The sequence below is a fragment of the Phocoena sinus genome, chromosome 20, assembly GCF_008692025.1.
Source record: "Phocoena sinus isolate mPhoSin1 chromosome 20, mPhoSin1.pri, whole genome shotgun sequence".
Classification (NCBI taxonomy): Eukaryota; Metazoa; Chordata; class Mammalia; order Artiodactyla; family Phocoenidae; genus Phocoena; species Phocoena sinus.
In genome coordinates this window covers 32,781,978-32,788,814 of record NC_045782.1, presented here as the reverse complement: position 1 = coordinate 32,788,814, position 6,837 = coordinate 32,781,978, and positions in this window count along the sequence as shown.

Below are 6,837 nucleotides of genomic sequence, written 5' to 3'. Positions count from 1 at the left end.
ACAGTAACTCCCCATTTCCCACTCCCCCTGCCCGTGTCAACCATCACTCGACTTTCTCTTATATAAATTTGATTGTTCTCAGTATCTCATGTAAGTGGAATCGTACAGTATTTGTCCTTTTGTGACTGACTTCTTTCACTTAGCATAATGTCCTCAAGGTTCAGCCATGTTGTAGCATTTGCTGGAGTTTCCTTCCTTTCTTAAAGCTGAAAAATATTCCGCTGTATGTAGAGATCACATTTTGCTTATCCATCTGTGGACACTTGAGTTGCTGTGGACACTTGGGTTGCTTCCACACCTGAGCTATTGTGAATAGCGCTGCTGTGAACATTTGTGTGCAAATATCCCTGCTTTCAAGTTCTTTGGGGTATGTACCAAAAAGTGGAATTGCTGGATCATATGGTGATGTTTATTAGTTTTGTAACTTAGAACACAAAAGCTTTTTTAAGTGAATACTCACATAGATTAGAAAAATGTTTAATAATGAGACATGGGAGACAATGGTGAAAATGACGTGCTTCAGGATCAGTGGGGTTGTCGTGGGCACCAGGAACACCTGTCGGGCTGTGCCATTCCTGAGGGCACGGTCAGTTTGGCAGCCTAATCCTCCATCCCAGCCCGTGCCCAGCACCATACCTGTCTTCTTGTAAGTGGTCAGTATAGATGCTCTAAATCCCATTGCCCTCGAGAGATGACTTCACCGGAGCATCTGGGCAAGTGGCAGATCTCGAAGGAAACAAAAGGACTGCTTGGAAAAGGTGCCCCCGTGACAGTGGAGGACAGGACTTTGCCACCTGCTTCCTCACTGTGTGACCTTGGGTGCTTAACTTCTTGAGCCTCAGTCTCCTCAGTTTACCTGAAGACATTACACACCTTGAATCATCACAGGATTATCATGAAAATTCACCATTCATTTATTCATCCATTCAACAAATATCACATGCCTCCTGGCCCAGGGCTAGATCAAATTTGAAATAGGGACATTTCATTCAACAAACAATGCTTGAGTTTTCCTCTTGAATAATTTTGTATAGTATTTTTGTATTCTTTTGTTTTATATTCTCTAATTAGTTCTACACTGAAGCACCCTAGTCTCATTCCTTTTTGTTTTCTAAATTTTTATTGTGGTAAAGCATACATAACTTAAAATTTACAATCTTAATCATTTTTTTAGTTGTTATAAAATATATGCCAGATTCCCTGTGTTATACAAGATTCTTATTATTAATTTATACCTAATAGTTTGTTCCTCAATCCCCTACCCATTTAGTGCCCCTCCCCCCTTCCCTCTCTCCACTGGTAACCACTAGTTTGTTCTCTGTATCAGTGAATCTGCTTCTTTTTTGTTACATTCACTAGTTTGTTGTTGTATGTTTTAGATCTGTTCCTTTGTTTTTAAAGCAAGTCTCTAAAAAGAAAAAAAAAAGTGCTCAGGTTTCTCTAAGAGCTGCAAACATGGCTTTCTTCCAACGTCTCTATAACCCAGAAGATTGTCTCCCATGACTTACAGGAGAGAACACGTGGGTCAGGAACTTCTGGGAAACTGTGGGTCCCTCTGCTCTCTGAAGAGCTTGCCGGCGTTTCTAATCCATAATGGTCACCTCCAGCTGCAAGGAGAGGTTAATGAGCTGTGCGGGACAGTGATGGGAAACGGTCAGCCTCTACATCACTCCTGACACCACTGCTAAGCGAGGGCCACGGAGGGGAACTAGCCATAGGGTGAGAGAGGTGGACCAGAAAACAATATCCACTTCATTAGCCGGTGATTCTGAATGCGTGGAAAGAGGCCAAGGTCCAGCCTACAGACTGTGACGGAACGCTCTTACAACGCTGTGAGGTCTGGGCAAAGGCCGGCAGGGGGAATGCACACTGCCTCAGTTCAGGGGAGTCTTGGGGACATTTCCCCTTACTCTTTGCCTCTCTCTCTCTCTGTCCCTTTCTCTCTTTCTCTCTCTCTCACCCTTTCTCCCTTCCTATCTTTCATCTCTTTTTCCTTCCTTCTTTCCTTCCCTTTTATCTTTCTTCCTTTCCTTTTAAAATTTTATTAATCTTATCTCTTTTTCTCATTATTCCCCTTTTCTTTTCTTCCTTTTCTCCTTTCTCTCATCCTACACCTCCAATCAATTTCCCCTTTTTTCCAAATCTTAATTCTGGAGAGGCAGATATCTGCTGACCTGTAGCCAGTTTCCTGCTTATCAAAAAATAAAATAAGATGGACTACTTTCATACATTAGAGCAGGGGTCCCAAAGGGGAGTGTGCAAGGTGATATATTGTGGGTACAGGATGAAAATACTGGATCTGACTTTTACATTTATGTTAACTCCATGGCCTTTTAATTTTCGTCTTTGGTTTATTTATTTTATTTATTTATTTTCGTCTTTGGTTTATAATGAGCATGAAATATCGGTACAGTAGCACATGTGGTAAGTTAGTTACTTAATAGAAATAATGGTATTGAGGGGCTCAAACTTCTTTCCTTTTTAACTGAGAGGAGAAATCGGGGAAAACATTTACAGATTACAGTTTTAAAGAAAAGACCCTTAAAATTTAATAATACCTGGTTCAGTGCATCCCTATGTACAGTCAGTGCCTTGACTACACTCAGAGGGGGGCTTCCAGGCACACACAGGGCCTGAGCTGTGAGGAGGGCTGAGGCTTGACATCCCGAGAAGTAGCTGTCACCAGACCACATGGAGTCTGAGTCTCAGCCCTATGTCACTGATTTGGAAAGTCTTCCCTGGGAAGACCCCTCACTTACAACTGTCCCCCCGACTCCCTTTCACCTTCCCCGCCCTATGATTTTTCTCCATGGCACACTGTCACCCGACATACGATATACTCGCTCCTTCATTGGTTTGGTTGTCCGTCCCCAGCCCTCGCTGCAGTGAAAGGTCTGCGAAGACAGGGCCTTCGTCTGTTTTGTTTGCTGCTGTATCTCCAGTATCGAGAATCATGCCTGACACAGATAGGTACTCAATGAGCCAAGAAACCAAGGGCTGAAAATGACTGAGTTAGACCAAACATGGCTTAAGGGGATTCCTTGGAAATGGGGTCACTGGATCTTCTCTTTTTTTGAAAAACGGCATTTTATTATTTTTTTAATATTTATTTATTTACTTGGCTGCTTTGGGTCTTAGTTGCCACACACAGGATCTTCGTTGCCGCATGTGGGATGTGTAGTTGCGGCATGTGGGATCTAGTTCCCCGACCAGGGATCAAACCCAGGCCCCCTGCATTGGGAGCACAGAGTCTTATCCACTGGACCACCAGGGAAGTCCCTGGATCTTCTCTTTTTTATCCTTTGCCTTCCAAAGGCTAATTTCATAGCCACCGTGATGCTTAATTATGCTGAGTTAAAACACCCTCTGACTCCCTGGCCTGACTGAACTTCTTGATGGTAGGAATTGTATCTTTAACATCTGTAAATCCCAAGCATGTCACATATGGTAAATGCTTAATAAATGTTTGTTGAATGAATGAATAAGTGAGTGTCTTCTGGGCCTTAGACATGCAGAAAGGTGGAGGGAGCACCGAGCACGTGGAGTTACTAAGCAAGCACTTACAGAGTGCCTGTGGCCTGCTGTGTACTGTTCTAAGCACCACTGAGCAAAACAGAAAATGTGGAAAGTTTATTTCCTGTGCTGTAGAGATTTACAATCCACTTAGGGGAGAGAAAACATACAATCACATAATAATTTAGAATAGCTATAAGTGGATTCGTGCTTCCAACAGACACAAAATAATAGGTTAAAATGTGATCAGGTAGGTTTGTAGGCCCTGCCAGCCGGTCCCGCCCGTGAGTATTGAGGACCTACTCTGTGCCGACGCTGCATTTGGTCCTGGAAACACAAAGATTAGTGAACACGCAGCCCTGCTTTGGAGGGGCTTCTGGTCTAGACAGATGGTGAGGTCATTTCAACAACACGGGCAAAGAGCTGGGGCAGAGATGAGCACAGAGGATGCTGGGAGCAGAAAGGAAGAACAAATAGCCTGGGTTTCTCAAGCTCGGCCCTACTGACACTTTGGACCAGATCTTCCTCTGTTCTCTGGGGAATGTCCTGTGCATTGTAGGACATTTAGCAGCATCCCTGGCCTCTACCCACTGGATGCCGTAACCACCCCCAGCCATGACGATACATAGTGTCTCCAGACGTTAGGAGCAACTACATAAGTTGTGAGGCCCAGTGTAAAATGAAAATGTGAGGCTCCCTTATTCAAAAAACAGGAAAAAAAGTGTCATTAAAGATCTAAAATACAAAGATTTTTTATTTCTTTTGTGGTCTATCCTCCCTCTCTTGTTTTCTCTCCCTCTCTCTCTCTTCCTCTCCCTGTTTTTAAATTTTCTATTTAATGCCGCATTCCCTGGGGAATGGAGATACTAACAGGGTTAGTGTCTGGGGACCCCGCCCTGTGATTCAGTACACACATGGGCACCCAGCCCACCAGCTGCCAGTTTCCCCCTTGACCAGCCACTGGACCAATGCATTGTGCCCCAGCTGAGGGCATGGAAGTCAGGTCAGGCATCTCCCCTTCCCAGGGCTGCTGCTCCAGCCCACGGCAGACAGACACTTCCAGCTTGGATCAGGGATGGCCACCGTCATGTCCCTGAGATGCCATGGGACTCCAGCACCCTATCCCAAGCTCCCTGTGCCCACACCAGACCCCTTAAGTGTGCAGAGGGCAGCAGTGGTGGCTGGATGGGAGTTAGGGAGAAACAGGCCTGGTGGGGCGAGGAGCTGGAGCCCCAAACCCACCCCAGAAAGTCAAGGAGGCAGCGGGAGGCGGGGCCTCTTGAGCTGAGGGGCCAAGCCCCCAACACATGCTCCATTTTCCCATCAGGCTGCCCTGATGAACAAAAGTGCAAAAATAAAATTATTAAGAATTCAAGATGGCAACTACAGAGCATTAAACTTCAAGCGCACCCATGAAGCTAGTCCTGCCAGTCATTGGCAAGTCTCCCCAAGGGGCCAAACCACCCTCAGCTGAGAACCTCTGAGCTCAACCTGGGGTTGGGTGGGGCCTTCCTAAGGGGAGTTGAACCCTCAGCTGATCCCAGAAGGTCACAGGGGAAAATAATTATTAGAAGGGACAGAAGTAATCAGGAAAGAGTCCTGTAGCTCATGAATTTTAAACCAAGTTTTCAGGGAAGTTTGTAGAATCTGGTTTGGCCGGAAGGCACCCTTCCAGGTGGAGGAAACGGCAGGTGAGAAGGTACAGAAGTGGAAATTAACAAGGTACTGGCAGGGTAGCGGGGTTGAGGATGGGGGTGTCTCAATCTTACTCTGATTATTTCTGAACTTTCCCTTTGCTCCACTGTGGGTTCTGGTAAGATGCTGGACTTCTTGGCCTCCTCCTGTGTGCTGTGCGGTGCCTGGCCCCTCCTGAGGCCCCGGTGGATGGATGCTTGGGTGGATGCACCATTAGCATCTTTGAAGAGGCTCCTTCTATGGCAACCCTCCTCGGTGCCCTGGTTTCTATCCCCTCTGCTCCTGCCCCACTACAGACCATCACTCACCTGCCTGGAGAAGGGCAAAGGCTCCCTGAAGGGAATCCATCAGGGAACACACAGGGCAGCGTTCTCCCTAGGTGTGTCATTTTGGACGATAATAATCATCACAGCTAAGAATTATTGAGAGCTATTGACAGCTACTCCTTTTCTAAGCACTTTACATGTATTGACTCATTTACTCTTTACAACTCCCCCGTTGGGTAGATGTCATCTCTATCCCCATTTTAAAGATGGGAACACTGAGGCACAGGGAGGTTTAGGAATTTGCCCGTGGGCACACAGTTTGTGAGTTGTGAACTCAAAATCTGAATCCTGGCACTCTGGCTCCAGAGCCTCACATTTAATTACTTCACTCAATTAATTGTCTTATCTGTAAAATGGAGGTAATGAGAGTAACCGCAGATAATTGTGACGATTATACGGTACAACAGTGGAAATCGTTTAGCACAGTGAGGTAGGCACTTAATAAATAGCAGTACTACTGTTGTTGTTATAAGCATTCTAAACAAGAAATTATCAATAAATAACGGCACACACACACACACACCTACCTTTGAAAACTTTCCAAGACTCCTCATTGCCTAAGGAGAGAAGTTCAGAGTCCCAGGCCTGGCATCCAATGTTTGCTCAGGATCAGCCCTGAGCTAACTTCCCAGCATCATCAAGAGCAAGATCCCTCCATGGTCCAGACAGCTCAGCTTGCCCTCTGCCCCCATCAACTCCTCACCTACTTTCATGCCTCCAAGCCTCTGCTCAATGCTTTTTTTCTGCCTGAAATGTTCTCTGAGTTCTTGTTGTCAAAATCCTACTTACCCTTCAAGGCATCTGAGCCCCCATAGAACTTGGCTGGTTCCGCTGCTATTATTAGCACATGCTTCTAATTATTTATTGTGCCAGGCGATTTACATATATTATCTTTCCTGCCAAATTCTACACTGTTTTCCTTTTTACCACTGAAGAAATTGACGTTCAGAGTGGGAGCTTGCCCAAGGTCACATCTAGGAAGCAGCAGGGACAGGTTGCAAACCCAGGTCATCCTGACTCCAAGTCCCACGCTGAGCCCCCCGTCATTTCCGCCTCTCGCCAGGTACAGAAAATGTTGGAAGCCAGACAGCACTAAATCTCAATGTAAATCTTGAGCTTTCTGAGCGTAAATTAAGAAAACTAAAAGTAGAATAATAGTACTGTCTCATGGGGCTGTTATGAATAAATGAGATGCTTTATGTGAAGCAATCAGCACCGCGCTTATTGTAAAGGCTGCTCCATCCTGTGTAGCAATAGAAGTGAGTGTATATGTGTCTATCTCTCCCCCTCCAAAACCAACTCC